The 8,751-nt window shown below is 48.9% G+C and overlaps 1 long non-coding RNA gene across 1 annotated transcript; it reads left to right on the top strand.

The window, feature by feature from the left end:
• Positions 1-231: 231 nt before the first annotated feature.
• On the top strand, positions 232-4,743 carry LOC143809325 (uncharacterized). The gene is made up of 3 exons (XR_013222217.1): positions 232-308; positions 3,896-4,035; positions 4,620-4,743. It is a non-coding gene; the product is annotated as an uncharacterized LOC143809325 (long non-coding RNA).
• The last annotated feature ends 4,008 nt before the right edge of the window (positions 4,744-8,751 follow it).

Here is an 8,751-nt window from a genome sequence, read left to right as displayed (position 1 = left end):
CGCAATACTCCAACCAATTTGGAGGATCTGATCTCTTTGGCTACCCCTATTGACCTTCGATTTCAGGAGCGAGCCTGTGGGAGAAGGATTCCTCGATCTTCCCTGCCTTCACGCAGACCACTTAGTCCTAGACCCAGGGTGTCCGCCACCGTACCTGCGCCGTAGCCGATGCAAGTTGACCGTCTCAAAATGTCTGAGCAACGGTGCCAGGAGAGGCGCACCCAAGGTCTTTATTTCTACTGTGGCAGTGCCTCCCATCTCTTCCGTGCCTGTCCGGATCGTCCGGAAAACTCCTCCGCCTAGGCCAGGTAAGAGAGGCCTCCCTAGGTGCATGTGATACCTCTCTACCCCTCACTCTTTCTGTCTTACTGCACGTTTCTGGTAAACGCTATTCCTTGCTAGCCTATATTGACTCGGGTAATGCTGGGAATTTTATAAGGCTAGAGGAGGTTATTAGATTTTCTGTTCCTGTTAGCACCTTAGAAAACCCCCTTTTCCTCGCCTCAGTGGATGGCAAGCCCCTGCAAGAGACTATAACCCAAGTCACGCAGGTAGTAGAACTTCAGGTAGGGGTTCTGCATAAAGAGACAATAGCGTTTTATATTCTAGCCAATATTTCGCATCCTGTTCTCCTAGGTCTACCATGGTTGCGGACCCACGAGCCCGCTTTGGATTGGCATAATGGCAATGTTCTTCATTGGGGGATTCCTGTCGGGCTCGGTGTCTGCTGCCGGTGCGTCCTGTTGGTGTTTTTTGCTCTTCCCTTGCTTTTACTGGCCTGCCTTCTGTTTACTCTTCCTTTTCTGATGTCTTCAATAAAAGGGAAGCAGAGAACCTTCCTCCACATCGGTCCTATGACTGCCCAATAGACCTCGTTCCTGGTACCATGCCTCCGCGAGGAAGAATCTATCCCCTCTCGCCTGCAGAGACTCAAGCCATGTCGGAGCATGTTCAAGAAAATCTCGCCAAAGGCTTCATTCGGAAATCCTCTTCTCCCGCCGGTGCTGGTTTCTTTTTTGTAAAAAAAAAAGATGTCTCTCTTCGTCCTTGCATAGATTACAGAGGTTTGAACAACATTACGGTAAAAAACAAATACCCATTGCCACTAATCTCCGATCTCTTTGACCGTCTTAGAGGGGCACGAGTGTTCACTAAGCTGGATCTTCGAGGAGCCTACAACCTGGTTCGTATTCGTGCAGGAGATGCATGGAAGACCGCATTTAATACCCGTGATGGTCACTACAAATACTTGGTTATGCCTTTCGGCCTCTGCAACGCACCTGCTGTATTCCAAGAGTTCGTAAACGACGTCTTCAGAAATTGCCTCTATGCTAGTGTCATGGTCTATCTTGACGACATACTCATCTTCTCTCTGGATCTCTCCACCCATCGACGTGACGTCCGTCTAGTTTTACATCATCTTTTCGCCAAGATTGAAAAATGTGTTTTCGAACAGTCCAGTGTTCTTGGATATATTGTTTCTGATGCCGGTCTAAAGATGGACCCAGCTAAGGTGTCTGCTGTTCTGATTTGGCCACGGCCCGTCAGGGTAAAAGCCATTCAATGTTTTCTTGGCTTCGCCAATTATTATAGGCAATTTATTCCTCATTTCTCCTCCTTAACCAAGCCCATCTCAGCTCTCACCCGCAAAGGAGTCGATTCCAACTACTGGTCCTCGGAAGCACAGAACGCATTTCTAACTTTGAAACAGAGGTTTGTTGCTGCTCCAGTGCTGCACCATCCAGATGCCAACAAACCCTTTGTTCTTGAAGTGGATGCATCTTCCATAGAAGTTGGAGCAGTCCTTTTACAGAGGTCTGTTTCTGGACTTATTGTCACGTGTAGCTTCTTCTCTAAATCGTTCTCCTCCTCGGAACGTAATTATTCCATTGGTGACAAAGAACTGTTAGCCATTAAGTTGGCCTTAGAGGAGTGGTGTTATCTCCTCGAGGGGGCTGTTCATCCCTTCATTATTTTTACGGATCATAAGAATCTGGCCTATGTTCAGTCGGCCCAAAGACTAAATCCTCGACAAGCCAGATGGTCCTTGATTTTTGGACGTTTTGATTTTGAGCTCCACTTCCGTCCTGGTGATAAAAACGTCAGAGCTGATGCTCTCTCCCGATCCTTTCAACCTTTGGATGAAGCAGAGAGTCCTGCACATATTATTGATCCGGCTAGGATCATTTCCGTGGCTCCTTTGGATGTAATATCTCTGCCTCCTGGGAGGACCTTCGTGACAAACGGTGACAGAAGGAGGGTTCTGCAGTGGGGTCATTCCTCCAAGTTTGCCGGGCACGCAGGAGGCAAGAAGACTCTCTTATTTCATGCCACTATTGGTGGCCGTCTCTTTGTCAAGATGTCCTGGATTTCACCGCTTCATGCTCCTCTTGCGCTAAGAACAAAGTTCCTCGGCAATTACCTTCTGGACTCTTGCATCCGCTTCCAGTGCCTTCAAATCCTTGGAGTCATATTGCTATGGACTTTATCACGGATCTCCCTCGCTCCTCAAATTGCTCCGTTATTTTGGTAGTTGTGGATCGATTTTCCAAGATGGCCCTTATCTGGATTACCATCTGCTCCCGAATTAGCGAGGATCTTCATTCATCATATCTTCCGACTTCATGGTTTTCCTCTACATATTGTTTCGGATCGAGGAGTCCAGTTCACCGCCCGATTCTGGAGGGCTCTGTGCCGTTTAATGAAAGTGACTCTGGACTTCTCCGCTTATCATCCTCAGTCTAATGGCCAGGTTGAGCGTGTCAATCAAGTTCTCACGTCATATCTACGACATTTCTCCAATGTTCATCAGAGTGATTGGGTTTCCTTGCTTCCATGGGCTGAATTTGCCTATAACAATCATCCTAGTGAATCTTCTTCTAAGTCTCCATTCTTTGTGGTCTTTGGGCAACACCCTGGCATTCCTCTTCCCATTTCCTGCACTTCAGGCGTACCGGCGGCGGATTCTCTGTCCTTGGAGTTCTCCAAAATTTGTCAAGAGACTAAAGAGTCACTTATAAAGGCTAGTAATCGTACGAAAAGGTATGCAGATAAGAGACGTCTTGATACTTCTCCATACCAACCAGGGAATAAGATCTGGCTCTCCTCTCGTTACATTAAACTGAAAATCCCCTCACATAAACTGGGTCCTCGTTACATTGGTCCTTTTGAAATTTCTAGTCGAATCAATGATGTAGCTTATAAGTTAAAATTGCCTGCCTCTTTACGTATTCCTAATTCTTTTCATGTCTCGCTTCTTAAACCCGCAGTATTTAATCTTTTTCACTCGCCTTCATCTTTTGTTCCTTCTTTCTCCACTTCTGACAATCTATTCAAAGTGAAGGATATTTTAGCCCAAAAGATTGTTAGGGGGTCAGACGTTATTTTTAATTGACTGGAAGGGATTTGGTCCTGAGGAGAGATCGTGGGAACCTCGAGAAAACATCAATGCACCCCATATTTTAAAGAGGTTTCTTTCCAGCTTTAAAAAGGGGGGGGAGTAAGAGAGGGGGTACTGTCACAATCGCTGCTACTTACCTGTCTGGCCGGCGCGCTCCCGACGTCCCTCCTCGTCCTTCTCTGCATGGCTTCTCTGGCTCCCGGCACGTGGTCCGCGCATGCGCCGTAGCATCTCTTCCGCCGCTCGGGTTTCTGGGAGGTCATGACCCGTTGGCCCCGCCTCCAATATGGCGGCGCCCACTGGGTATTTCATTGCTGCGATTCTGCTTTGTAGCTTATCCCGCATCGTGCTCAGGCCTTCTTCTGCCTTCTCACTTGCTGGTTCCCAGTGCTCCTTTCCTTCTGTGCTTGTCCCGTCTATTCCTGGTTCTATTGTCCTCCTCTGCCTCCATACTCTCAGTATTTCCGTCACTTAATACTTGTGTTTCTTTTCCAGCTCACCGCCTCGTCATCCTCTTATACTGAGCGTTCCTGTTTACCAACTTGACCCAGTCGTCCCTTTGGCTCCGGCAGTTGCGGTTCCATCCTCCTTGGGCCTGCTCCTAACACTCCCTGTATAGGGGGTGCGTCCATCAGGTTTGCTTGCCCTTGGGGGCTCTGGGGCCGCTACCCAGAGGGTCCACTCTCGGGTTCACCATTCCCTCTGTCTCACTCCCGTGTAGCGTGATAGTTAGCTGATCATTTTTCTATCCAGAAGGAGGTGAGGTGACACTCACACTAAAATGTTTGATCTGCTGTACCTCATCAAAAGTGGTTGCAGCCGGACTCCTCTACCCCAGTGCAGATGCTAAAGCAAATTGAAATCGAACTGTTTGTACACTCCCTTCCGAGTCAGATGCAGACTTGGGTTGCCCATGGAGATCCCCAGAACATCAATGACTTGGTTGGACTGGTCAAAAGATATCAGGGGGTCGACGGTTCCTTGGGGAGGCAACCTACACCATACTGGGGGTCCTATCAGGGGCTGACGCTAAAATGTAGGTGGGGCATCCAAAGGCCAAAGGGGTGGTGGAAGTCTGGCCGAGGGTCTCATCGGCGGATGTAATTTGATGGAGACATCACGGACTGGGTCATATAGCTGTCCATTGTCCCCTGACCACCAAGCAAATGGACTGTAGCATGGGACGCTGGTGTTCATTCTACGAATATCTGACTTGCAGAGTGGATTGTCCACCTGATGAGGGGCCTCCAAGCTTGTCCTGTAAAAGTGAATGATCTGCAAATGACTTGACTCAGTGAGTTTGAAGGCCACCCTCCCTCTCCAATTGATCACTGGGAAGAAGGTGGGTGTTCACTGTATTCACAGGGATGCTAAAGTCTATTTGGTGGCCAGAATAGTAATTTAGATGGCCCAAGGTACTAAGTCCGCGCGGTTCAGGATTTATTGCACCCAATTATCATAGACTGGAACTTTGTGCTATTTTGGGACTTATTGGGGAGGGGAGGAGACCTTGATTGCTTGAGTAAGACAGATTGGCCCTAAAGAAGTCTCACTATGGCACACTCAGTGGCGTATCTAGGAGGGTTGAGCCGCGGCATGTGCCCCAGGCACAGCCGGCAGGGGGGCGCAGCCGGGCCGCCTAATTCGGCAGTCCGCAATGTCTCCCCCGGCGGATGCATTCTGCCGCCCCCCGGATTGAGAGTCGGCTGTTCTCTGTGCCGACTGTCAAGCTGCAGCGCGCCGACTCCCAACATGTGCGGACATACCGCCTGTGCAGCCTGTGTGGCTGCACCGGAGTCCAGTGGAGATGGAGGGGGGCTCCTGCAGGGTGGCTGCGGTGGGCAGGGAGAAATCCCTGCAGCTCCGCTGCCTACAAGGGAAAATAGCAGCGGAGCTGCAGCGATCTGTCTTCCTGCCCACGTTTCCTTTCACACAGGCAGCACCGCTGGATGACGTAATCATTCAGCGGCCGGCTGTGTCAGAGGAAGGCAATGAGATGCTGCGGCAGAGCGTGTGGAGAGGAGAGTGTGTATTTATAGAGGTGCTGTGTGAGTGTGTGTGTGTGTGTGTCTGTAGAGAGGTGAGAGGTACTGTGTGTGTATATATAGAGGTGCTGTATGTGTGTTGTGTGTGTGTATACATAGAGGTGAGAGGTGTTGTATGTGTGTAGAGGTGCTGTGTGTGTTGTGTGTGTGCGAATGCGTAGCTCTGTGGGTGAATGCAGAGAGGTAAATGGTTTTGTGTGTGTACGGGAGGAGAGGTGAGGGCAATGATGGGGCTGACGGGGAGAGGGCAATAATTGGGATGGAGTGGGAGGATGAAATGATGGATGTGGTGGAATTGGCAATGATGGAGGTGGCAGTGATGGAGGTAGAATGGGCAATGATGGGGGTGGGGGGAGGCAATGATGGAGGTGGAAATTGGAATGGGCAATGATGGTGGTGGAGGGAGAATGCAATGATGGTGGGGGAGGAGGAAATCATGGAGGTAGTGGAAAGGGCAATAATGAGGGGGGAAAGAAATGATGGAGGTGGTAGAATGGTGTGGTGGAAAGCACACTGATGATATTGGAGGGGGAGAAAATGATGGAGGTGGTGGAACGGGCAAGTATGGTGATGGCGGCGGAAAGGACAATGATGATGGTGGTGGAATGGGCAATGATGGGAGTGCTGAGGAAGGAGAAAATGATGGAGGTTGTGGAATGGGAAATTATGGGGTGGTGGGGGAGAAAGCAATGATTGTGTTCGTGGAGAAGGCAAAGATGGAGATGATGAAGAGCAATGATGGGGTGGGGTAGAGGAAAATAATGGGCATATATGAGGAAACAGTACAGGAGAATGGGGGCATGTATGAGGAAACAGTACGGGGGGAATTGGGGGCATGTATGAGGAAACAGTACTCGGGAATGGGGAGCATATTAGAGGAAACAGTATGGGGGAATGGGGGGCATATCTGAGAAAACAGTATGGGGGATGGGTGCAGACAGTATGAGGAGCAAATGGGGGAATGTATGTGGACACAGTATGAGAAGCGATGTGAAAAATGTATGTGGACAGAGTACGGGGAGTGAGGGTGATGGGATGTGTGCAGACACAGTATGGGGAGTCAGGTGAGCAGGCAGTGTAGAAAATGAGGGGGTAAATATATGAGGAGACAGTATGGTGAACAGGGAGATGTGAGAGGAGACAGTATGAGGAGGGAGGGGAATAGTGTGAGGAGACAGTATGGGGGAGAAAAGTGATTGGGCATAGAATAGAAACTGAGTAGAGGGGGCGTAGCATGGAGGGACAGTGCAAGGGCACAGCCAGGAGGGGACAGTATACCAAGGAGGGGGGAGTGTGATGAGTGTACAGTATAGATACTGAGCCCTATAGGGGGACACAGTATGAGAGAACAGTGTGAAGAGAGGGCCGGTATGGAAAGGAGAGGTCAGTGTGAAGAGCATGTACCATAAGAGGGACAGTGTGGGGTCATATTTTGGCAGACAATATAGTGAGGGGCAATTTTTTATTCAGGAGCATTATAATGACACTTATATCTTTAAGGGTATCGTGTGGAGATTTTCTGCAAAAGAGCGGAGAAGATGAAAGTCTGCAGCGACGAGCTGTGAATGAGAAAACTCATCATGGGGTCTGGACAAGATGAAGAAAGAGAAGGAGAATGACTCCAGAGACGACGTCATCTATAAGGTACCTGGATGTAAATGTTATTTGTGATTCTAACTAACTCATGTTTTTATTTATGTTAGGAGCATTAAAGGGGATGTCCAGGTTTGTAATGAGTCTGCAGTCATTCTTTGTGACTGCAGACTTCTGACTTCTCACAGTGCGCACTGCGAGCTGTCAGGAAGCTGTCGTGCTGGCGATTTACATACATGCGGTCACGTGCCGACTAGACATGTGTGGCCTCACTCAATGAAAATGAACTGAGCGAGGCCGGGCACGTCTAGTCGGGAGTGTGGTGAAGTATACAAATCACATGCTTGTGCTGACATGACTGTCCACCGGCAAGGGAGAATCCTAAAAGTGTGCAGTGCATGGGTTGTGAGAATTCAGAAGCCTGCAATGTCAGGATTCAGCTCTGCAGGTTCCAGTAGACATCACATGGACACTTCACTCATATGTGACTTTTATACTTATGGTCCTGTGACAACGAGCTTCTCTTCTGCTTCTCTCAGTTTTTCACTGAATATTGAGAGCATTAGGGAGAGCGGCTCTTTGGTACATGACTAAGTGTGCAAATCGCATATGTCCTTGGGAAGGGGGGTTGCCAATATGAATTCTTGCCCCGGGTGCCAAAAACCCTAGATACGCCTCTGGGCACACTATGTGGCCCGTGAGTCGAAGGGAGCCTGGTGCCAGCGCCTGTGAGTGGTCCCCCCACCCAGCTTGCTCAGGGCGCAGTCACTTGCAATACTTACCTCTCCCTGTTCCTCCGCAGCTCCGGTGTCTTCCGAATTTTGTCACTCTGTAACATCTCAGGGCAGAGGGCTCAATGATGTCACTACTGTGCACCCTCTGCTCTGAGCAGTCACAGTGCAGAGAGCCGGAAGACTGCGATGGTGATGAGTCCGGACCTCGGCCAGCGAGAAGTGAGTATGATTTTTTTTGTGTGGAGCAATATATGGGTGTCAGAACATTTTTTACCTTTTGAGCATTAGTGCCCTTTTCCAACATGGCGTCTTTGGTCTCATGTGCACTTGTCTTCCTGCTATAAAACTCCACCCCAGCCTTCAGTCTGTGCTAGATTATTCTGCTTTGCATCCAGCACCTGATTACTCCCTGGCCTTGCACCTGCACCTGCTCCTGTGAATCTGTGTTGGAGATCCTGCCACTCTGCTCTGAGTTCCTGCTGCATACACCAGTGTTCAGTAATCCTCCATCTGCTGCTCGTGTTACTTCCATCTGCATTTGCTGGATATGTAAGCTGTTTCTGCTCTGCAAAACCTGAGACTATTAACCAGGCCTCCCTGGTTGAGCTAAGATATGATTTGAACTGCCTAATAGAATATCTATCTGTGTCTGGACTAAGTCAAGGTTCTATTCGTGTCAAGTTTCCTCAAGTATAACTGTGCTTCATAGACTTTCTGTTTGTTTGCATCTACCTCTGAAGTTTCCTATTGACTGCTAAGCTGCGTTTATTATTTGCACCAAGTGTTGTGGACTTGAGTTTCTCTCTGCACCTGCTTGAATCACCGTGTGATAATATAAACTTTACCACTTATAAAACTGTGTCCTGTTGTCTTGTTCCACGCAAAGAGTCTCCTGAATTATCCCCTATAATTATTACAATGGGGTCCATAATGTATGGAGCATTATATGGGGTCCGTTCTGTATGAAGCAATATATGGG

Source organism: Ranitomeya variabilis, chromosome 2 (assembly GCF_051348905.1).
Source record: "Ranitomeya variabilis isolate aRanVar5 chromosome 2, aRanVar5.hap1, whole genome shotgun sequence".
Lineage (NCBI taxonomy): Eukaryota > Metazoa > Chordata > Amphibia > Anura > Dendrobatidae > Ranitomeya > Ranitomeya variabilis.
Note: the sequence above shows the minus strand (reverse complement) of the source record. Positions and strands in the feature narration are given on the sequence as shown.